This window comes from Monomorium pharaonis, chromosome 11 (genome assembly GCF_013373865.1).
Source record: "Monomorium pharaonis isolate MP-MQ-018 chromosome 11, ASM1337386v2, whole genome shotgun sequence".
NCBI classification, from domain to species: domain Eukaryota; kingdom Metazoa; phylum Arthropoda; class Insecta; order Hymenoptera; family Formicidae; genus Monomorium; species Monomorium pharaonis.
The window spans coordinates 13,899,637-13,925,371 of NC_050477.1; the positions used below are offsets into that span (position 1 = coordinate 13,899,637).

The 25,735-nt window shown below is 44.6% G+C and overlaps 1 long non-coding RNA gene across 2 annotated transcripts in view; it reads right to left on the bottom strand.

Moving 5' to 3' along the window:
- Positions 1-25,735, bottom strand: part of LOC105839178 — a 214,345-nt gene that overhangs the window by 152,776 nt on the left and 35,834 nt on the right. Inside the window, exon 3 of one of the 2 annotated variants that reach the window (XR_004965009.1) lies at positions 24,782-24,860. This is a non-coding gene — a long non-coding RNA (uncharacterized LOC105839178). Of the gene's footprint in view, positions 1-24,327; positions 24,861-25,735 lie in introns of those variants that run through there. The other variant, XR_001139280.3, reaches the window with a different exon arrangement.

Genomic DNA, 25,735 nt, shown 5'->3' on the forward strand with positions numbered 1-25,735 from the left:
AACTTACAATAAAATTTAATACCAGCCACAGAGAAGGAGAGGAGAACGTATAACCGCTATACTTCCTTCCAAACGAATTATTAACTCGAAGAGGTGCGCTAACGTCTTCGCGTCCGGCCTAATAACTCTCGTTTTTAGTGCGCCGGGCATCGTCGTCGTTTATTTTCTCATTGGCGACGTGTCGTAAAGGCGACGACGAAAACGGGCGCGTGGCTAAGCCGTAAATACCTCGTCGCGGCGAACATCATCCTCGTCGGTCGTAATAAAGCGACGTAGGAGAAGCGACCCGGGGGCCGTTGTGCGTCTCGCAATGTACGCGGGCTACGCGGAATCCCATAGGGGAAACAATATGCGGATTTCGACGCGTCGGTGCGGTTTGTCTCGGAGGGTGAAGGGTCCCGAACCCGCGTCGCGATCCTGTTATTGCAAGTCCCCGCCGCGACGCCGTCTTATTGGTCGGCATCGGGATTTCGCCGGCTCATTGGGGTGGCACGATCTTAAGCGGGATCTACGCGACTTTACGTCGCGCCACTCTCCTCCTCCCCCCCCCCCTGACAGGAATATTGGATTACAGTGATTTTCAATTATGAGAAATGGCATGCGCATGCATGCCCCTCGGCTAAAACACGCACGGTGAGAACGCACGCGTTCCCCATCGTTCTTTGGCTCGACGTTCCTTTTTCTTTTTTCTTTTCTTTTTTTAAGAGACACTTGCACCGTATAAGATTATTGTTTGAGAATTTCACAGTTTTACATTACGCGATTGTAGAGCGTACTTTCACTGTCCCGAGAATCAACTAAATTATTTCGAAGTCAGCGCCGTCGCCAGCATGTCACCGAAGTTCGAAATGAAAATTCGGTACAAGGATAATTCATGCACGAAGAAAAAATGCTGAATTTAAGGCAAACGCTATGTTTGTCCGTTATATTCAATTAGATTATATTAATAACTTATTAATTATAAATTATAATTAATAATAATTTTACGTAACTCGATGCTTTCTAACAGGGTCGATACTCGCGAAATTTCTCACTTGAACGAAACTCCGCTGGAATATCAGAAGAGTACGTAATAGATAAAACTGCTTACGTATCGGACGCGGTAAGGTACATTTTGCGGCGACAAAATATTCCGGCAAAAGGAAACTTCCCCGTTTCGGAACCTCGGAAGTTTAGCGAACGTTCGTTGGGTGGCAGCACCCTACAACATTCTTCAAGGGTTGCTACAGTGGTTGTCGAATCGAAGGCATAAGCTCCGTATAAAATATTTTATTTGTATAGTTATTTTCCAACATATATTTTCCATATCACTCGTGCACGTGTATCTAATAATATAAAATATTATTAATGTAATTTATCATTACCTTAATAATAGTATAAAATATGAAATTATATAAACATATGTATATATAAGTGTTATTTATATAAATATTAATATATTTGTTATTAGTTATACAATACAATTAATGAACATAAATGTAACATTGAAAATAATTTAAAAATCAATATTGCAGTAAATTTATCGTAGATTCAAGAAAATAATTCTAATTACTTTTCTCATTACTTTTAACGATAACAATAATTGACATAAATATATATTTTTCTATAGATATAATATGAAATAATTTCACTCGCAAAAATTATATTAATTAAAGTATCGTAACAGAGCGTGTTTATTTTCTTACCTTCAATTGAAATTCATGTTAAAAACGATTTATCATTTTCGGCCCTGCAAATTTACTGACAAGCCGCATAATGAACTTTTCATTTCCCGAGAGCATTGAAAGAACAGAGGGAAATTTCACGAAACTTGCGAACACATATATCGCATGATAAAACCATCTCGAATAATATTAATACGTCGTTCACCACTGTGGCGATCGATCATCCTTTTAATTTCTTAAGTTCGCATCTCGACCGAGGGGGCCTAATAATACAGAGGAATATGTTCCGCGTCCGCCGTGACATTTCCGCACGTTTTTTCCCGATCGATCATTTGCGCGATTGCACAGCTAACAATATAGAATACGATGGAGAATACGAGCGCTCCGCAAAAATGAAAAATTGAAGACGTCACATTGGAGACTTCCATTCAAGCGATATCCGAGCTGTGCCGTTTTCAGAGACGGACAATGGCATCCCATGGGGTATCTTTTGAGTGCTGCAAACATTCAATTTGTCCATCGTATCGTCTTTCCTTCGAATTTTAACGCGGACTAGAAATTCCATTGCAAGAAATGGAACGTAACCCTAACGTCGTTGCATTTTTCGTAACGCGATCTGATACGACTGTGCCTCGATAACAATTTTCTTTTTTTTTTTTACCTAAGTATACATTTTGCATGTCCCGTTAAAATCACGATGATAAAACGTAAAACTAATTGTTAATTAGCAAAAACGAGAATTAAAATCGATACGGTGTCGCTTTAGTGTCGCGCAAACGACAGCAGAAAATACGTTAGTTATCGTGCTAAATGTCATTAACTGTTATAACCGGGAAACGCGCGAAGGGAAATAATTAATTTACTCCGGCAACGAATCGATAAACGGGACGGCGCCATTCTGCCTGCGAATGCATAATAAAAGTATCACTTATTGCGCCGACCTAAGAGAAAATATTTCATGAGCATGGCCGGCCGGGAAAGCCGCTTTAGCCGGAAACGTTCCGGCCGTTGATTAAAATTCCAAACTATTTTAGCGGCCTGACATTTCTCTCTATTATTATTATTTTCCTCGCGCGCGTTACGCTCGTCGATGTTTTGTACTTTCCTGAAAACAATAGGGCATATGTGTGTAACCGTAACACGTTCGGTATAAAATTTCTGTAACAATCGTGCAGAAAGTTAGAACTGTGCTAGTCAAGTTTAATGAAAAAAAATCCAACGACACGCTTATCAATTATAACAGTTTTAAAAACATTACAAAAACTTTTCCACGTATATTAATTATTATTGCCGCGCGAGCATATAAATAATAAATTATTATTATTATAATCTATAATAGATCCATTTCATTTAGTTATTCTCGCATCCCCCCTCAAGTCGCCGTTCTCACTCTTTTTCGGCGCTGAGTCTACCTCCGTCAAATTCGCGGTCGGTCGGTGGGGCCGAGGTAAGTGCAATTATGCTAATCAAATCAGAGAGTGGGCAAGACATGCTCGAGACATGGGAAGGTGATGAGAGGTTACATCGCAGAGGGTCCGGAGTGCCGGTATTAGTTGTGGGTAACCTCAAGGCTCCGCGTCAGAGAGGAGGTGGAAGATGGTAGTGATGGTCGCATTGCTGGCGGCGGTCGCGAAGGCGGTAGAGGCAGGGAACCCGTAGAAATAGTCAGGTTACACTCGTCTCGCTCCGAGGAAGATCGAGAAGAGAGACGGAGAGAAGAATTAACCTGGGGCACACCGCCCGAATCGCCATCGTCGACAAACGTCGGAATCTAATTTCGGATCCGCCGTCACATTGTTCACCGCTTGGATTCGTTTCCGCCCACGTTTTATGCAACGTTCCCTCCTTGTTTCTCTTTTTATTTTGAGACGCGCGTAAACAGACGGGTGTATGCAATTGTCGCCGGTGCCAAATTGTCGAAACATCGAAACGTGGCGTCTGCCAGGGAAGATTACAGGGCGCGATGACATCGGGCGGGGGAGGGAACCACACCTGGTCCCGGGCGGAATGGTGCCCCGTTTGATCCGCGGGACAGCGCGGCAATTTTGGGTCGACGCAAAACGGTCGCGTTTTCGCACCGCGAAACGTGTCATTACTCGATCGCTGTCGTATAATTTCGCAAACAGTACAGAGTTCCTCTCTCGTCGAGTCCGCAGGCGCTGTTCCGCCGGGTGTGAAACGAAATCGAAAATGGAGCGCGCGCGTAGCCGGAGAAACGTCGGGCTAGATTTATCAGTGTTTTGCGCTGCGATAATTGCGACGCGTGGCGCATCGGCAATGTTTCGGTAACTTGCCGTCATTATTCGCGCGTCATAATTAATTTCTCCCGTGCGCGCGAAATCGTCGCGCGAAACGCGTCAAATTAAAGTCCGTAATTAAAACGCATCGCGGATTTGCGCGCCGCGTCGCGTCGCGCCGCACGCGCGTGCGGCACAGAAAGTTTTCGTAGAACTGCCGGTTACTGGGAGTTTCTGGGTTATTGGTTTCTCGGTTGTTAATTCGCCATGTCGGCACGCCCAGCAGTTGGATGTGACCGTGCGGCGCTCAAGCGTACGTGGGTCGCGTTGGCGCAATCAAAGGGTCGAAGGCGGGCGTGAGAGAGACGGCAGCAATGAGCAAGACCTAGGGAAAAGAGAGAGAGAAAGAAAGAGGCGGAAAAGCGGGAGGAAATAAGGAAGAAAGCACCGTGTTTCGAGTGGCAATATAATACAGCCGCGAAACAATGGAGCACCGTGTAAGCCCGGCCACGAGGGCAATAAAACCACGATCGCGTTGGCGTATAAGCCAAGAGAGCCGTAGGAACTTCCGTGGCGGATGAGGGATAGAAAATTAAATATTAATTTCGCCAGAGCGACCGAGAAAAGCTCGCAGCTCGCAAGCTCGGCGGCTTCCTGACCCGCCGAAAGGTAGCGCCAATTCGAAGGGGTCAAAACTCCTCTTCTCTTCCCGCCCTGGATCCTGACCAAATTAGCTTTGTTTGAATTCGAAATTCAATTAACCTCAGCACCTCGCATTAATAATCCAGCGCCAAAAAACGAGCACCGCATTATCCTTCAGACACGTACCGTACCGTTCGGGCGATCAAATAGAAAAGCGTAGCGAAATTGTATCGGAAATATGTACCAAAAGAGATATATACGATATATCGGTTTGTTCTACGGGCCATAAGTATTTAATCAGTTGTAACGGAAATTTAAACTTATCTCCAACCGGAGGGGATGATGATACGTTAGCGAAAAATTTATCTCGCTACGCGGGAGAGCCAGTTGAAACAGGAAATCCAATGAATTCCCGAAGGAGCCCGCCATCCCGAAGCCGCGCGGGTTGATGCAATCGGGGGATAATTTCCGCAAAAACACGGTAAATGGTAGCATCTCGTTATCTTTGATGCGGTACCTGTTTTAGCGACTTCCATAAATCATCGAATTCAGCGCAAGCCGCTTTACCCTGATGCACGCAATTTCACTCATCCACTATTCGCCATCGCAAAGGGATTATTATCGCGGCCATATTTAGCCGGGCGCGGATTACAATCGCGACTGGGTATTATGGCATAAATTTGCTATACGCGACAAACCAAAAAATAAAACAAAAAGAAGGGGGGAGAGAGAGAGAGAGAGAGAGAGAGAGAAGAGAGCGAATGGCAGCTATGGCAGGCCACCAAATGTTTCCTGTTCGTAGTACGCGACGCCCGCCAATGAGGGCGTCGGTAAGGGGTCGGGGTCGGTGATGTCGACGACGGAAATGCAAAAGTTCGATTTATGCGCTAACACGTTCGTGCGTATGTATACATGAACGCACGAGCGCGTGCACGCCCGTACGTAGATAGCTCTTCGGCGCGTCAGGGAGGGGAGGAGGATGAGGGACGCGAACAATGATGCATGGGCGCTCCGTATGCGAGCGCGAAAACCCTTCTGCCCATTTTTTTTCCCCTCCCCGGTCCCCCACCCATGACTACCAGACTATCAATGTTTCATAGATCGCGCGACAACGTCGCGAGGCGCCCGCCTGAAGGAAAAAAAGGGCACGTCCAAATTCCCGGATATGATAGGGCCGCGCGACCTGGGGCAAACCTGATGGGACAAACCTCCCTCATTCCATCCCTACGTGAAATCTACGAGAGGCGACGCATCGGGTCGCCCGTCAGCGACGAGACGCGCACGTCCCGCGCACACCCGTCTAATATCCGCTTATGCGAGAATCTGAAATTTATGTAAACGATCCTTCATCTAGCCGCTGATAGATCCCGAAATGTATGCGCGTTGCGCGTGTCGCTGCCGCGTCAAATGGAAACTCACGCGACGTAATGCTAGTCCGAAGTTTCCCCCCCCCCCGACGATGTGCATACGTATGGCGTGCGAAAGCTATGTGTATACCTGATTAAAAATTATTCCCGCCCGGCATTTGACCTAATTGCTATAACCATAAGCACGAAATCTTTTCTTGTAATACACATACTCTTTGTATCAGATAATTGGACACTCGATTTCTACTTCGGAGCGTAAAAGCGAAAATATAATGTAATAGAAAAATATGGATCAGTATGTAAAAATCAATTAATGAAAAATAAATTTATGCTGGATTTTAATACAGCTTACTTCTTGTGTAATTTTATACATATTTATCATATTAAATATAGCTGCAATGATTGCAGCATCATTTAATATGATAAATATGTATAAAATTACACAAGAAATAAGCTGTATTAAAATCCAGCATAAACTTATTTTTAATCTGTTTTTTTGCGGTCACTCTTTATTCATTGCAGTGCAATGAATAAAGAGTGACCGCAAAAACAGATCAAAAATGGCCCCTTTTTTCGCCCTTGAATTTAGACTTCTACTTGGTACTAAATGATGGTCTATAATGAGTCATGAATCCTCAGAAAGTTTTAGATTGAGCCGTCTTTCAAGACATGGAGGGTCAAAGCTATTGATTTCACCAACTTGCGTATTCGCTGTTTTAAAATGTTGAAATGGAAACTTACATAATAATGGGTTGAAAAACCATATTCTTTCGCTGTTATGTGATTATTTACTGGTATACGCGAATATACATGGCGAGGAAAAAGTACCGGAACTCCGAAATATTTCGAAAAATATAATTTTTATGAAAAAATGTTTCAAACAAAAATTGTAAGGTTTCAAAAAAGCTATCATAAGGCAATAATAATTTTTGTTCAGATAGAGGCGCCAAAAAGATATGACTTTTGTCTCAAGTTGTTAATACTGATTAAAGAAATATCATCAACAGAATAAAACTTGTCATTTTTTAATCTTTTCTGAACATTATATTCAAGACAAGAAATGGAAGGCATTTTTAAATAATTTTGTTTTACGTTATAATAACAAAGAAAGATAGCACGAACAAAGTAATAATTATATTGTAGCCTTAAAAAGGGCGGGTTGAAAGTATATTCTTGTGATGTAATAAAAAATACCTTGTGAAATAAAAACCTACAACAGCTGTAAAAAGGAGTATATAAGAAAAAATTCTGGAAAGTGATGATTATACAATATCATAGTCCTCGAAAAGACTGATTAAAAATATGTCTCTGAAAAAGTATTCAATAATACTCCGATAAATACAATCTTATAACAGACTTAAAAGGGCTATAAGAAGAAAAATGTAGAAAAAGACTGTTCGTGTGGAATCTTGTTTAAGATGTTTGCCTGCTCAATAACAGAAAGACCTAACTCGGCAACGGACGGATAATAAGTGCTGTAACGCTCGGATAACAAAAAGAAGATCGTCATGCGTAGCACCATCCTAGGATCGTGTTCGAGGAGCGAACTATCAGCGCAGTGAAATCCAACAACTTTGACCCTTCACATCTTGAAAATAAAAAGCCGGCTCAATCTAAAACTTTCTGAGGATTCATGACTCATTATAGACTATCATTTAGTACCAAGTAGAAATCTAAATTCAAAGCCGGAAAAAGGGGCCATCTTTGCGGTCACTCTTTTCAGTATTAAAACGCAGTTCTAAGTTAAATGAAAACAGTAATGTCACAATATTAAATTAATAATCAATATATAAGAATAACAATGCTAAAAAGCATATATGGCAATAAAAACCTCTTTCTACTAAATGTTGTAGAATTGTTGCAAAAAATGAAATTCCCGGGACGAGCATCTTAGCTAATTCAATCGATAAGGCATACGGTGATATATAGAAAATATAAGAAATACATAAAAAGAAAAGGCAGAGTGAAATAAATGATAAAAACGCAAAATGCCATCGGCACGCGAGGCAAACTCGCGAATGTCAGATACGGGAACGTGCGCCAGTACGTATGGCTGTCCTACAGGAAATTTCTGAAATTGCCCTGACCAAATATAACGGATATATGAGATATTCGGGCGTCGGGACACTCGACGACCGGAAGTATATCTTGATACTTTTCTGTTTGTAGCGCCAACATTTGTCTTGCCGCCCCGTTGGTACACGAAGGCGAATCCGCGCAGTGCCGTACCGCAGCGCCGTAGCCCGCGGGTGCAGTATATTCATGCCAGGTTAGCCGGGGCCACCCTCGCAGAAAGAAAGATACCCGGTCGGGATTGAAAATAAATTTCACTGAGGGCCTAACCCGTACAAATAGCCCCGTGCTGGTTTTAATGGACGCGACGCCGTGCCACGGCTACCGACGACGTTTTATCACCGCAGCTTCGAGAGCACCTACCGGTCGTTCGATTACGACTGTCGATATTGTTCCGGCTCTTGTCGCCGGGAGAGAAACATTGCTGCTTCCCGGAGCAATCGGCGGACTTCTTGGTGGTTCAGCTGGAAATCGTGCCCTGTGCTGGTACCTACTGGAAAGAAAGAGAGAGAGAGAGAGAGAGAGAGAGAGAGAGAGAGAGAGAGAGACGTTTAATTTTTGGTCTTAATACAATATTACGCTCAGTTTCTCCTCGCGTAACCGAGGAGCGAGCCTACGAGACGCTGACATATTATTCCGTTACGCGATTATTCTTATCGTGCTATTTCATTTTGACCAGCCCACGCTACGTTATACGCTCGCAATGAGGAATCTTCGCGGCGAATCGCAGCTTTTTTCTTCTTTCGATTTCATCGTTAAGCACGCGACGCAAAAATTACGCCGACCGTAAAACCGTGATTACCGCACGGGGCGATAAAAGGATATGCAGAAATACGAAGCGGTATAATTATTCGTAATGATCCTCGCAAATTTATTATGCGCTCCATATTTACGCGGTCGCCGCGGCGCGTATCGCCCGCGACACGTGAGGCGCGCTATCGTTAGCCTGGTATCGCGGTAATGTAAGCAACTATACTTACAAGCGAATATTTCCCGAAGTAATTACGAGTGGAAAATTATCCGCTACCGCGAGAGGGCGAACCAGGTAGGTAGGTAGGTAGGTACCGCGCTCGAATCGGAAAGTCAACAGAACAATTAGAAGGGAGACCTTACCGAGAGACCCTGTCATCATCGTCATCGGCGACGGGGTGAGCGGTATACGTACGCGCGATATTGAATGAACGATAACGGACAAACAAGAAACTCCGAGAAAGTAACAAGCTGCAGGATAATTATTTTGCTGCACGTGAAACGTAATTAGAATAAGCGCTTTGATTTATGGCAACGGAGGTCTCTCGGAGGCAAAGGGAATAGATGAAAAAATTAGTATTTCAGACCTATCCTATCATTATCAAGTCAGAAAGTACAGTCCCGTTTCTACATCTACATTTATGAAGCTCCAGGAATTCCAATTAATATTTATTTCAAAAAGGAAGGTCCGGCCGGGCGGCGGCGGCGTCCCCGTCGACTGGAGCATCAGGCATCTGCCAAAGGGAATGCAGAAATAATTCTCTGCATTATATACGTACTGCTTTAATCATTGTAATTTGTGATTCCAATATTAATGATAAGTCTCGTATTAATATAACAATGTATCTCTCGCGCGAATAGGATTGATTTTAGCTCCGGCGGCATTATACGTGTTTTAACAATTATTTCAGCTCCATTTGCGAAGTTTAATAAAATACGATATTTGGATGAAATAAATTAACTTCTCATCCAGACATCGCGGTCGACGGGCGCTTTTTTCAACCATTTGGGATTTGCCTACTGTGTTTTGAAAAAGAGTTCTGTATTTTCGAAAATAAATAAACCGCTTCTATCCTGCGCGTCCTCTTTTTGCACACACTTTCTCTCTCTCTCTCTCTCTCTCTCTCTCTCTCTCTCTCTCTCTCTCTCTCTCTCTCTCTCTCTCTCTCTCTCTCTCTCGCTCTCTCCCTTTCATATTCCCCAACGCGGGCAACAGAGACGCGAAAACGTGAGAAGAATTTTTAATTCACCCAGTATGCCGGTATAGAAAAGCGTGCGCGCGCCCGCTTTTCTCTTTTCGTGTCCGACCAAATCGATCTCTGAACGAATCGATGAAAAATGAGCGGCTCGGTGAATTCACACACCGGCCCGATGTTTGCCGCCGCGAATTTCGCATCGGTAAAACGGTAAAACGATTTAAAGCGCGCGCTCCCGCGGCCTTCCCGCGGGAAGCGCTACGGAATTGCATTTTCCCGGAGGCGCGTCCGCGACCCAGCTATTTCACCAACTGTGGATATCCGTGGCCCCGCAGAATCGCGTGAACGCCAGCGTGAACCGATGGCGATGGCGCGAGATGCGCGACGCAAAATCCGGGGGAGGAGGGGGCGGCAAACGGCGGGGTATACGACGATATTACGGTATCGGAAGGAGAGAGAGAGAGAGAGAGACGTTTCTTCCCGTCGACAGGAAGTCGCTCGAACTCGCCGATTGTCGAAACGCCATGAGGATATCCGCAGATCCTCGCAAACGCGTCATTACGCCTCGACTTTCGAGACAAGAGGGGGGGAGGAATATGGAAACAGCCCCGTGACACTTCCGCGTAAGTGTTCCGGCACTTTGCGCGTTGATGTACACTCACCGAAGATGCACGTATGCAGTTTCGTCCCGAGTACATCCCGCCTTTTCTGATGGAACCGCGAGAAATTCATATTTTACTATCTCGAAAGTTGCACGGCACCTTCCACGTGAATTCTTGGAAATATTCACCCGGCCGCTATATATCGCATGAAGCTTGTAAACTAGCGAATTATTAATATAAACGTGCTTTCGCGCCGCAAACGGATTAAATATCGGAAATACGTGAAAAATTTCGAAAATAAAAAATCATAACGCAACATTATTTCACATCTGTCGGAGGTACTCAAAAGTTCATGAAAGCAGATCATCGGCTGCAAGGGTAAATGTTTTATATCGCATCGAGAACAGCCCGGCGAGTCGCACGAGCATTATTCATTTAAAGCGTAACGTGTGCGCGCGCGCGCGCATTATTATTACGAAATCCGCAGGAGCGATGACCGCGAATGAAATTATTTCGCACGAGCGGCAGGAGACTCATTTTTCATATGCGAGCCAATAGCGGACATCGGGCGCGCCCCGTAATGCGACGAATATATCCGCTGTAGCGGACAAAACGTAGATAATTCGTGGAACACTCGTTCGCGTATTCCTATCTCTCGTGGCCGCGGCGACGGAAAATTATTCCTAACGCGCAACAGGAGACCCATTTTTCGCCGAGGTGCCGCGCCGCCGCGACCTTCGGGCGGTCACGGCCGGTGACTTAATGAGGCGGCGTCCGAAAACGGCGACCGGGAAAGTGAAACTCGCGATTGCGCGCGGGTCAATACCGTAGGCGGAAATGCGTGAGATAAAACGCGCGGGGCGTACGCACGTCGCTTTGGCCGCGCGAGACGATAAGAAATGCCTCGGCTAGTCTCGCGTGTCACGTTATTTCGCATTCCGCTCTGAATATTTATAAGGGCTGTCCGTCAGAGATGGGCCGTGAGAGAGGGCGAGAGAGAAAGAGAGAGAGAGAGAGAGAGAGAGAGAGAGGGAACGGCAGCGGACCCACGTGCATTTTCATTTCCAAGTTACAGGGCTGTCAGATTGGAGGCGAGATACTATAAGTGAAATATTAAATCCCCCCCGTCTTTCCTGGCTCTCTTTCCGAGACACACCTGTCGCTCAGGTGGACGAGCGTTAATGTCCTTCGAGATTTTCCCCAGCGGCAATTAGAGTGTTTTTAGGGATCGGCGGATGAGATCTCTCTGCGGGACGGGGGCCGAATAATTCAATCGTCATGAAAATACCATTGCGAAGTGGCGTCCTTAATGGCAGCCTCGATCGCTGCATCGTGATTCAATATCGACTTATATATCGCGTCTCGTACACGGGAGGGGGAGGGGGAGAACATCTCCCGACAACCAATGCACATTGTATCGCAATTAACGCTCGACTAATGATATATATCGTCTTTCTCACTGAGCAAGTTATCTTCCTCCCCTTTGTCGTTTCTTTTTTTACGCGCTCCCCGATAGATCGCGACGAAGAAAGAGAGAGAGAGAAAGAGAAAGAGAGAGAGAGAGAGAGAGAGAGAGAAAGACGTGAATTGTTAGAAAAATATTCCTCGGGGAGGGCGATTCCAATTTTCTCTCGCGGGCGCGTTCAATTTTCGCGCTTATTTTCTGTCAAAACACGGCCGGACGTATTCACGGTATTCGCCAAGGGTTACGAAAATATTCAAAGGTGACGTTTCGTCAGTGTCACCGGCGGCTCGGCGACCGAGTGCGGCGCACCGTGTCGGGGATGAAGAAGGAGAGAAAGAGAGAAAGAGAAAAGGAAAGTTTTAAAGAACTCTTGATTGCCGAGGAATAATATTTGGAAGGGCGGTTAAAGTTAGTCCCGCTGCGGGACATTCGGACGCCGCGCCGGCTCCCCCTTATGCGGGGTAACGCTCTCCCTTTGTGTTTTTTTTTTCTACTCCACGACGCGTGAGATGTCCGCGTGGCGCGGCGCGCTCCTCCTCCATCTGTCAGTGTCCTTCTAAGGTTACAGCAGCAGCAGCACCAGCAGCAGCAGTCTTCTCATCCTTCGCAAACTATGTCTACCGCGCGCGGCTGCAATTCATCCCCGATACGCGCGCATCCGTGGCTGACTCTACCGCGACATTTTCCATTTTATTTATACAGCGGCGTAACAACGCTTAATGCAACGCATCCGTACAGATAACGCGCGATCCATTAACAGAATTACATGTGACTCGGACAGGAGCGACGGGAAAACGCAAAAATGTTATCTCTCGCCGCGCGACAACAACAGCGCGACGGGAAGAAAAATTAAAACGTCTGTCCACCCGTCGGAAATTTACGGCGGTGCAAAAGGAAAAAACGATTAAGCGTAAGCCCTTAGCGCGTATTCGACGAGACCGAAATTGCGTTCTCGTTCATGCGCGCTTCGAAGGGCTCGATCCGAAATAAACCTTCGGCGAGCGCCGCGAGCTGGGGCGCGTGGGGCGCGCATCGTCATTCGTCATCATTATTCACGGTCACGATACACGATCGCAACCGGTGGGGGAAAGGGGAGGACAAGAGGGGAGAGATGTAAATGCCCCCTCGCATCCACTCGTAGCCGTCGAAAGCGACTGCTACCGACGAGGCGATTAAATTTCACACGACGGCCTCTTTCGTCGTACAAGTTCCCGCGGCGCGAGGGATCAAGTAGTCAGAGTCAACCTCCCCCTCCACTTGCTACATCCTCGATCAGGGTGGTCGTGGATAGCCGTTCGACGGGGGTGCCTTTACCCTCGTGACGCATTATTCTTCACGGTGAATTCGGCGAACTATCCGCTCCGAGGGCGCAGACGTGCCTCTCACAAATAGTTCCACCTGTCGCGGTATTATCACGCAGCACGCTTGGGATGTCCAAATTAATGGATTCTAGCAACGACCCTAGCCACTCTGAAAAAATCAACTGGCGGGTGCTTATACGGAAAATATTTGTACACGCCGCGATGAAAAGTATCTCTTGATGCAATTGACCGACGTCGAAAGAAATATATACAGGGGAGAGTGCGTACCAGCTAAGTTATTTTTTTTTATTACAATTCCCATTAAGTATTGATTTGTATGCAAATAAACGTTAGAAATTGTAACTTCGTGTCTTGAAATATCTATTACTACTATGTTTAATTTTTCGTTAATAACAAATAAATTTATTAGAAACTCTTTTCATGTTTCAAAGATAGATCGCCTAGTCATATTCAATACTTGGAAAGTTTATTAAATATACAAATTAAAATAATTAAAAATATAAGAAAATATTAACTAATAGATATTAATAATTTATCAAAAAACATTTAATAATTAAGGAATAATAATAATGAAAGGAAAAGAATGTCGAAATTAAACTTCAAATTTATTTTTGTTGTTAATGTTTTTATCCAATTATTAGTTTCAATTATTAGCATTTATCGGCCTTTTAATAATATTTATTATAGTAAAATTTGTGATGTTACGACATGGAAAACTTGATTGACAATTTCATAAAACACGTGCATTAATTTTTTTAATAATTGCAAATACATGCAATAAAATAAATAAATAAAGTAAAATATTCTATAATAAATCCTTTTAGGAAAATATAATAATTTAGTATAAAATTATACAATCACATTATCATCATATACATATATAAATTGATCAAACGTTAACATTAGTTGTATCTGATTGTTTAGCGCGCACAAAATAAGATGTGTGTGCGTGTGTATGTGCAAAAGCCGTTGAATTTTTATTGCCATTACTCATTTCTCATTTATTTCATATTTTTGGCGCTAAATGGTGCTTATATTAAATAAAAATATAAAATATTGATGAGGTACGATTTAGCCTCCAGTATATATTCGATAATTCTCCCCTATATATAATGGAATGCATTGTCCAATTTGAAATAACAATACCACGAAAGACAGTGGCTTCATTCCGTGAATAAAAATAGCCGCGTCGAAGTGTGACCCGTGTTTGAGTTTATCATTTAATATCGGCTGTTAATAAAAGTTTATAAAATCACGAACGTGGAATTTTTCTGCGAAAACCAGAATAAAGTTTATAATTTCGAGTTCGCCCGTTGACAAAATAGCAAATTACCGTCTGATATTTCCTACAAGGTATCTTGCGAAAATGACGAGACATCATATCGTTGTTACAACGCGTTTCTGACGCCCGGAACTGGAAGATCGGTATTACCAGACCCCCGAGCTATCGTGGCTATCGTGCCGTTGGGTACCATCGACGTAACGTCACATAATCTCGCAGTTCGTATTCGGTGAAAATCAGCGTGTAGCGTGCACCCGATACAGTCGACCCTCGCGCGCCGTCGAGAGAAGGGCTCGGGCTACGGGCACGATAATGGCTGCTGTCCTCGCTGATAGTTCCGGCCGTTTTGAATAATTCAATGAGAACAACTAATTGTGTTTATGCAAATTCGAGCCGAGAGACGAGTGAGCTCGGGGGGGGACGAATAGCCCGTCGGGGTTCTGCGCATGATTTCCCAAGGATGCGGGCGGCCTGGCGCGAGATAAGACAGAAGCGTGCGAAGGGGGATCGGGAAACGAAAAATGACGAATCCCGCGCGCCCGATACACGAACGGCCCACTCGACGGCCCCTCTCGGCGAAGAGGTAAGAAACGCATCGTGTTTCCGGAGACGAGGGGACGCGATGGGGACGGCCAAATGTAACCGGCACGCGCGCACGGCGTAGCCACGCAGCCCGGCGGCGAAACATATGCACCCCCTCGGTCGTTCTACGGTCAGGAGAGATCCCGCCCCTTGATTAAGCGAAACACAACCTCCGAGGGATTATCTAAATTGCTTCGCGAAATGAATTAACGGCGCACGTCGATGATCGCGCGTCGGCCCTTTAGACTGCTCCCCCCTCCCTCTCTCTCTCTCTCTCTCTCTCTCTTCCCTCGCCGACATGCAACAGGAAAGCGTATCGAGTCGGTTAGTGCCTGATAGCGATAATCAGATCGGCCGAATGTATCGTTTTTCAACGTGACCGGCTGCAATATCATCGTCTCTCTGCGTTCGCCAACTTCTGTTGTTATCCTTTCTCAATCAATACAAGCCTCGATGGAGCGATAATGGAGAGTTGACAAAACGTAAGATGATTAACTCTTGGTAAATACCCCGGAATCTCCAATGGAAACTTCGAACTTCGGAACTCTATTATCGATTCATAAGCAGACGGATCATGATTGTCTTTCGAAAAAAGTATTAGAAATCTCTTCAATAACTTTCGGTAAGAACAGTCAATTGCCGCTAGACTGAAATCAGTCACAGGTCTCTCAGACCCTGACTATCTTTGCAAATAAGTAAATCTTCTCATTTTGTTTCGATTTGAGTTAGTACAAATTCATATTTAATGTTATATAAGTCTAAACTACTGACTGTAAATAGATGTATCTTTTAGTTCGTTCACGATCAAAAGGGATTATGCAATAATTTGCTCGAACGCTATGATGACTGGAAAGAGGGGTTTTCCGATGTGACAACCAGGGTTAAATTAGCGCGGCGATCAACTTCAAAATACCGCCTGGCGGCACTTGGTCGGGCGTGTCTCGACGTCGTAAGAAGCCGAACACTTCCCGAGAATCGAACTCCTTGACGTCGCGACCTCTCAACGTCACCGGCAGACCTGTTACCCTTTATCGCGCCGACGCCCTCGAAAACCGGAGGGAACTCCGCGCGCCGCGAGTTGATAATGTCGCCGACGGCCGTTTTGCGGGCTATGAACTCGTAGTACACAAGCCCCGTGATACATTACGAGGGAGGTGCAATTTTTCACGTTTATCGCATTCCTGTTGCGGATCCCGCGCCGATTCGCGCCCCGCGCGCGCGCAAAACGAAGGATAATATGAAAGAACGCGCGGAATTAATTACCGCCGCGTCGGGTTCATAATCCGCAGACCGCATTTGTCTCTTCGAGGGAAAGCGCGTTAAACGCGTTTCTGCGGAGGGAGCGCCGTTTGACCGTATGCGGTATCGCCGTCGACCGGCGCGGCACAAGAAACCGGTGTAAGTGCATTGTCTTGTAAAAAAAAGGGGGTACCCGGCGGCCGCGGGTTCAATTAACTTAATGCAAATTGCCTGTCGCCAGTCCATGCATATATACGCGCTTGGGTGAGGAGCAGAAGAAGGAAAAATTCATGAATCATTTTGTGCGTGTTTAATAGCCACGCACTACCCTTAGCGAAATTATGACGGATTGGTTTTTATAAGTAAAACTTATCGTCGAAGGAGATCTTCAGGCGCTTCGCTGATAAGATCAGCCTTGATAACCCGACGCTCGCCACCTCCAGATTCGTAATTTCGAAATCTCTTTTTTAAATATTGCACATAATCTTCTTAATCGCGTTGAAAGCATCCTGTCTGCGAGCAGTATTTCGTATATTTCCTCGCACGATACATTTTCGTTTCGATCGTAAAGAATCCACAAAGGTAAAGGGACGGCGGCGGCGGGTATTACTTTGGCGCTCTCTCTCTCTCTCTTCCCCAGTTTGAACGAAAGTCCCGCAGGATCTACTCCCCGTGTTCCGCCTCACTCGAGACCGTCTATCCTTCGAGTTGAGGAAGTGGCGGAGCGACGGGCATATGTGCGCTCCGTCATCGGAGATAAATATTGTACGAGTGGAGATTGTTGTGTATCCGCCACAAAAGGTGCATGGGCACAGAACGCATTTATAAAATTAGTACAGTCCGCTTCGTGGATCCCAGCGCGCTCGGCGAACGTTCGAACCGAATCCCGAACGACCGAGCAAACGAGCGCGGGCAAACCTGAATAAACAATTTATTTCCATAAGGGAGAAAGATGCCGCGAATGTATCCAGATACTACGGTCTGGGCGAGGAGCCGCGCTCCTGACGGCTCAATTAATGAGTGGTAATTACTAAATTATAACCCCGCGCCGACGCCAACTGCCGAGAATACCTTGAAAAATTCCTTCCCTCCGTACGGTCGGCGCACTTAATTACGCAAAAGTATGTTGACGCGATTTTTCTTGTCTCGATTCATTAATTGTTTCACGAGCGATGCCGAACGATCCCTTTGTGCGCGGCAGCATCTCAAAGAAAATCGTTAATTAAAACAGAAATTTAATTATCGATTATAAATAACTTAATGTAAAAAATTAGGGTGTACATTTAAAGAGTATCTAAGCCCTTTCTCGTAACTACGGATTCATCAATGAGTTTAAATTAATTTTCTTCTATCGAAATTTATTATCCGTTTATTATCATTTAGTGAGATTAATTTTATCTGAAATTATTAAATTTTATCAAAACCCTTTTTAATAATCAGTTGCTGGTAACAATAGGAGGAAACAATTTTGCTGAAGTGACTAAAAATTTAGCAAAATTCTTCCTCCGCTCTTTCCGTGTCACATCTGTGATTTAGAGAAAAAGTGCGGTTATACTTCTGAAACACCCCTTTCGTAAATAAAACGTTCCTTGATGTCGGGGGATACGGTCGTGATTCTGTGTATGAAAAGGCGGAAAATGGAGCCAGTAGGTTTATGAGGCATTATGTTAGATGAAAATTCCATTCTCCGCGACCCTCGGAATATCATTCGCCAGCGAATAACCGCGGGACGAGATGCTTGAATTTTCAACGCGCCCCTGCAAAGGGGACATCGGGCGGGAGAAGGGGCGCGTGGTGGTGGGGTAACAAGGGGAGGGGGGAGGGGGAGGGGTTACAAAACACGTCAACGTTTCGACAACTCGAGCGAGTCCCCCCCGTCCCGCGCGCTTCTTTTCCCATCCACAAGCGTGTAATTCAAAATGGTGCGTGTTGCATTCCCGTGTCCGTTGCAATATAGCCACGTGCATACGTCGCGTACTCCATACAGGGAATTACAAATGGACAAAGCCCAGCTGCCGCCGGCCGACACTACCGCGGTGCCAAATCGAATGGTGACACGCGAGACACGCGACTCTTTCGCTCCCCCGCCTCGCTTTCCGCCCCCGACCGCGCACACTTGATCGTCATCACCATTTCTCTTTCATTCTGTATCTTTCATTCGCGATTCCTGACGCACATTTGTACTTGTAAAATAACGGTTACACGCGCGCGCGTGCGATATGATCGCTCGAGCAGAAAACGTATTGTATGCGTGATATCTACGACGTATGCTCATCTACTACAATTGCACGGAAAATATAATCGTTATTGAGTTAATAACTAAATTCAAACGTACACCTGATAATATCATTCGCTTTTCTACAGATTTACATTACAGCTAATTATCCACTTTTTTTTCAAACATTCACGATGTAAACGGAACAAGTTAATTATATTTTTATATTCCGTCGCAATATTTTTATCGTGTAATTTTTCCTGGTTAATTTTCAAATCAACAATATTGTCACAAATAACTAGTATTTTTCAGGTATTAATCGAGCCGTGGCTTTCCGCTCGATGCAATTGCAATTGCGCACGGTTGCCGAGAGCCATTTCGAAATTGTCCCTTCGTTCGCGCCCATTAATTACGGCCGTGCTATAGCAGCTTAAGCGATATTGCCCGATCATCGCATTAAAGAGTCACGCGTTACCACTTACAAGCATACGCTTGATTAACGCCGCACTTTGTTCGGGATGAGAACGTATTTCCGTTTCGGGCAATCGTATCAGGCTAATTTACTTTAATTACCTTCTTTGTGAAACCGCTGCCTTTTTGAAATACCAAACACAATTATTTAAATAAAAATAACGTACGCGTAAGGACGGGCTACAATTTACAGGCGCTACCAACAAGGGAGGGGGACCTTGAATTTTCGCTGTCGCATTCACGTTCCACGGCGAATCTCTTTGCGTGACGCTTACCCTCCTTCGAGGGGTCGTAATCACGGCTTTAGCCTCGCGGTAGTAACAAACAAATATTTTCAGGGTCGTTGGTTAATATGCTAAACATTTCATACCGAGGCCCAGAATAGCGGCCGGGGGGGGGGAGGGGAGGAGAGGAGGGAAAACCCTTGTCCCTTTTGGTCCCAAAGTAATGTCAGGTATTACGATTCCCGGGAGAATTCCTACGCCCCTTCTGCCTCACTTAAATTATCGCCGTAATTACGGCGTATGCATCGTAAAACGCGGCCGCCCGGCACAATGCCGTCACGCTCGCGAACCGTAGAGAAAAGTGTGCTTGTGATCAACCGCGCCGGTAGACGCGCGACGAATCCTCCCTTTTATCGCTCGTCTCGCGCGCGCGGCGAATCCCGTATGTTTACAACCTGTATATTTCGTCTCTAATCTCCGCGATGGTAACGTAAAAAAGGGCCGATCCCTTTGCGATCGCGCCGGTTGCGTGAACTGCGTCGTGCACTCTCACGCGCAAAAGCGAAATCAAGCGCGTAAGTCCGGCGTCGCCTCTCTCCCGACGCGAAACGTATTTCGTATTTCGCGGAGTTGTAAGGAAATTCGCTCTTTCTCTCCTTTCCCGGCGCGGATAAATTATCGCCGTGTCACGGATCTACATCGCACACGTCCGCGCCGTGTTGGTGGGCTATCTCGTGTGATTCTTTCTCAACACGGGGGTCTCCGCGGATCGCGCGTTTCGTAATCTCACGCGTGTACACGGCCTTTCAGCGCGTACCTTCCCGCGGCAAGTGATTAATGATGACCGCCGTCGCCTTATGGCCGGGCGGGAGTGTTGCGACATTTTTTGAATTCCATCCGCACACAATTCCCCGCCCGTAGGAAGAATTTAATTCTCCCTCGTGGTTGGAAGTCGGACACGTCAAATCGTCTTATTCACGCGCGCCCCCCTCCCCCCCCGTCTCTGCAGCTATTTTAGCGTCACGTGCGTTACGATAGCACGCAATCATGACAATTCAGTATTTACACACACACGTCGATATAATAATTCCCCTTTGATACCCGCAACGTCCATTTAGTCCTGAATTAGATGGCAACAGAAGAACGCACGTCCGTCTGTTGTCAAAGGTAAAAAAAATATTGCGAAAGAAGTTATTAACAAAGCAAATCCTAAAATGCAACATAACACTTTCACAGCAAAAGGTAACGCGAGAATAGGAACTGTTCTCTTATGAATCGCAGATTTAGATAGCGATAGGAAAGCATATCGTGACCCCCAAAGCCGATCCCCGCCGCCTGTAGTCGCGTGTCACAATTCCTGCTGGACGTCGAATTAATTCCATTGCTTTTAATTTGTCATTTTTCACGTGACATCTGACGACGCGGATGAAGAGTGACAAACACGCGACACGTTACTGATTAAGTAAGAAAACCTCAACGTTCGACCAACACCCCGGGTACGTATTTATGGAAGTATCGCGCACGAACAACTTTATTTCACCTGATATACGCGATCAATATACCTCCGGGCATCGCGTAAAAAGGAAATTTTAATGCGTGTAGCGCAATGTATCACGCTCTTTTTTTTTTTCACCCCCTCGTCTAACATATCGTAACAGTCGAAGCACACGTCGGAATCCCATTCGATCTGCACATCTATCAATTGCAGGATACGCTTTTCGAGCGGCGACGTCGGAGCACGCATACACAATGACGATTATAACCGCGCGAGGACAAACGCGCACGTGAGACGGGCTTGCAAAGAAAACAGGGAGCCGGTGGAAAAGGCCGCCGAGCAGCGGCAGAGAGCGAGGAGCGTAATAAAACAGTGCGGCCGCGATTTTTCTTTTTCTTCTTCTTCTTCTTTTTTTTTTTTATTATCTCAGCGATGATTAAAGTAATGCGATTTCCATCCTTTCATCGCAGGGGCGGCAGAAGCGCAAATGAACGGCCCGGGCATTGTTCGCGTTCTCCCCGCGCGGGGCTAACAATCGTCGCTCCTCTCCTTCCCTCTCCTTCTCTGTCTTCGCTCCGCGAAACCGAATAATCAATCCACTTCGCCGTGAAACGTTTTCCCCTTTGTATCGCGAAATATCCGTCTCTCGAGATCCTCGCGACGCGCATAGCTCGCGGACGCCCGCGTTCGCCGCTTCGCGCCGAAAGAGAGCCGAATAAAAGTGTAAAGGGAGAAAGGGAGAAACGAGAAAGAGCGAGAGAGAGAGAGAGAGAGAGAGAGAGAGAGAAGAGTAAAGCCAAACGGCGGGAGAAAGGACGGAAAGGCGGACTTCAAACAGCCGCTGCATAATGCATCCGACCGGGCTGGCGGTACGGCCGTTTCCTCACGCGTGCTGCCTCTCCTCGAAATAAAAAGCTTTCCCCGGTCGAAGCGGAGGGCCTCAACTTTCGCCGTCGTCGCAAGTAGACGGCGATCCTCTCGGCGCAAGTTTCCCCGCCGAGTGACGAGTCGTTGACGGTGAATTATTTCTACGAGCGCGTAAAACGCCCGGACGTGAATTTCAGCGGTGGTGAAGGGTGGGGTTACTAGTTCTCGCGTGGCAAAGGGGAAGAAGGAAGGGGGGAAGCGCGACGATCCGGATCCGCTCGTTTGTAACTCGCGTGCCTCTCGCGCGGGTCGTGTAATCGCCGATAATTACGTCGGAATGACGCGGCCGTTCTTACGGCTACGCCCGTTCGGCCGCAACGTATTATTCTATCGTTTGCATCGGCTGCGCACGTCGATACATGCAGGCCGTAGCCGGCGGCCTTGATCAATGCGCTCTCTCTCTCTCTCTCTCTCTCTCGTGCAAATGTTTTTCGCGCGGTCACGACAGCCCCAGTGATTTCACATTGAAACCGAATTTCCGGCGGCGGCCGCTCGTTACTGTGAAATACTAAGGCACAGTATGCATTTCAGAACGTGTTTGAGTTAATTAAATGCTACTACTGAAAACTCCGACAGAAGTGAACACGTACGTTTCGCCTTCTTTTTAAATTCGCCTATGTCCATTCGCTGCTGTGTGAAAGATAAATAAGGAAATATATGTTTTAATTACTACTTAATTACTCTAAGATTTCAACGTGAATAGATTCACAATTTGTTATGTTTCATCGAAAAGTACAGTTCATTTCAGCTTCGACCGACTCCTGTTTTTAAAAGCCTCCTCAGTTTGGAAAAAAACTGCAAAAATTGGTGCCTGAAAAAGTTTAACTGGCACAAGTTTTCTCAATGATGAAAGAAAAATTGCTTCGCGGCATTTTATAATTACAATTAATACAAAACGTATCTCAGAAAATCACTCGAAACAAAAAAAAATTCCTTAATCGCGGCTGTATATCACTGCCTGCGGCGCGAAGAGGAAACTTTAAATCTATTTCCTATCATTTTTCTTAACGTTTAAGCTATAACAGCAAACAAGGGTAGCGGGCTTCGGATGGAATCTACACGGAACAACCTCGATGTTTTCCTTCGCGTTCTGAGGGTTGGTGTCGATAGGGGGTCGCGAGGGTGAACTTGCGCATAATCTAATTTGCCAGCACTCGGCTATAGTGTTACCATTTGGCACCGATGTACGATGCCTCCCGACAATCCTCCTCCTCGTGTCTCCTATCTCCCTCACCGCCAGTGAAAAGGGAGGGAGACGGAGAGCCTTGCTTCAACCCCTTATGCCGGCACCCCTTTCCACGTTCTAACGCATTAATACGCGCCCTACACGCATACAATACGTACGTCCGAGTGAAGGAGCCGCAATGTTGGTACCGTCATGTATGTATATTGCACCCACGTCTCGCCCCTCGGCTCATGAAGCAGACGTCCGCCATCTCCCTCCCTCCATCTTCTATACTCTCCCTCGCCCTATTCCCTCTCGACTACCCTTGTCGCGTCGCGTATCGAGGTACGTACACGACTCTCGCATTACGTAGGTGACCTTCCAAGCTTTGGTCACTTAGCAATTACTTAATGAGCTTCCAGACCAGCTCGCGTTTGTTCAACTGCAAAGGCGCGAGGCACATTCGGGCCTTTTTTTGTCGGAAGTAATATGTTTGCAGCTTGGAAGCTTCCCCCTTATTGCGGAGTCAATGAGGAATGCCACAGGCTGTGGACGGAAATTCTTGGACGGATTTACAAGAGATTTGGAGGGAATGGGTTCGAGAACAATCGCAAGAAAAACCGAGCGAAATTAATTATTTTTACGGTTTTTTACATACATAAAGCTTGAGAAAGATTTTTAAACATTAATAAAAAGGAATTAATTAAAATATTCTGCTCAAAATACATGTGCGCATAACACGTTACGTATTTCTCTTGTCCTGGCCAGAAAATATTTATAATATTTGAACTATTTATATTAAGTATTTAAAATATTTATAACTTTTAATATAACATTGAAAATTAATGAGTTTCCTCTACAAATATAAATTAAAATACATTTTTATAAAAGCGTTTAATTTAAAAAATACAAGAAACATTTTATACAACAAATGTCACTTTTAAATATAAATATTCTTTATAAAGAGAGAGAGAGAGAGAGAGAGAGAGAGAGAGAGAGAGAGAGAGAGAGAGCGCATTAAAATATTGTCATAAGAAAAACGTAATATATATCGTTGGTATTATCGGACAAGGCGTAATGCAATCAACAAACACACAAATGCACATCAAATGCGGAAAATATAATATTTTTCCGATATTAAATTATCGGAACCCATTAAAATGTCACAGCAAGTATAAATAAGAATATCATGAATATGACAAATAAACGTCTGACGAAAATAAGACATTAATTCGAATGAGCTGAGAAATTTAAGAAAATTAAAGTATAAGACAAACGTCAATAAATAAATTATCAGAATACGTAGTTGCTGTTTCATTTGTGCAAAAGTGTATTAATTAGTATAGTTTTTTATTGGAACATTTATTGACTGATAGGAGCAGTAATTGCTTGATCAAAATATGCACATATTTTGTATAGCAGTGTTTGCATATTTTATCATAAAACTTTTACAGGAATTGAAACTGATAAATAATGTTGTTAATATCATTTTTCTATATATATAAAATCACATAAAAATAGACAACGTACATTTCAAGAATAACAGTATAAAAATGTTGCTAATAACGTAATGTAGCGAGTAATCAATAATCCAATAAGATAGCAATAAGAATCTTACAAAAAAAAAATAACATACAAATGTGTATGAAAGTTATTGAGATGACGATGTCTCAAAGCTTTATTATTTCTTTACCACGTAGTAGTCAGTTTTTTTTTTACCGTTACGTTCGCATTTATGGTCAATAATAGAATTGCATTCAAAACTCTATTAAACTTAATTCATAATCTCATGCTCGTCGTATAAAAATTCGCGTTCGCTGTACCGCAGCAAAAAATCATTTTGATATTAAATGTATTGCTTACCAACTTCTCACAGTTTCATCTTCGCGTATACAGCGACGAATACGTCGATGAGGATCAACGTCGACCATGTCGTGGCTGGCTGAAAAAAAAAAGAAAAAAATAGAGGTAATACATTTCAACTCTCTTACTGGCGGTAGTAACCCTTCGGTAAAGCTCGATGTTATAGCGAGTTCGTTCGCCTCTGAGATGGCTCTCCCGTGTGTCCTGAGGGATCAACAGACATCCGTTACAAGCACCATTCACGAGCGTATAGCACATAAAAGCATTTGTAAATACGTACCATTAATATCAGAATGATATATCGCGGTCTACGACGATAAGGCATAAACTTCTTATTTCTCGCATCAAGTATACGTAACATAACAAGATCGAAATATTTATGTTTTGCTCTTATTTATTATACTGATAAGAAATCTAACATGACATGTAAAGTATCGTGTATCAAGTATATCTTATAGTATTATTTCTTTTGCACAAAATTGTAAAATAAAAAATTATAAGAGGCTAAATGCTTTAACATTTTTATCAAGTTATTTTCGTTGTAATCATGTTCATCGGTATGGATTTAACATGATTACTGATAAATTCTACTTTCCTTTATTACCACGCTGCAGGCTTCACTAACATAAAAAAAACTTTTTTCATTTAATCCAATATTAATATTATAGGGTTTGCTTTAAACATCCGCTATATATTATTTGTTATTAGCGTGAATAGTGTACTGCTAGGCTCGTCTGGAAAATAGGCACGATACATTTTGCATCCCTCAGAGACGGCAGTAACCCTTCGATAGAAGCCGACATTATGTCGGGTTTCTCCGCTCTCGAGATGGGTCTCCTGTGTGTGTCCTATGGGATTACTAGACGTCCCTACCAGCCGCCGTTCGCGGATGTATTGAATATAAAAGTATCTAAGTAGATAGTTCGCTGGAATAACATACCAAGCCCAATGTCG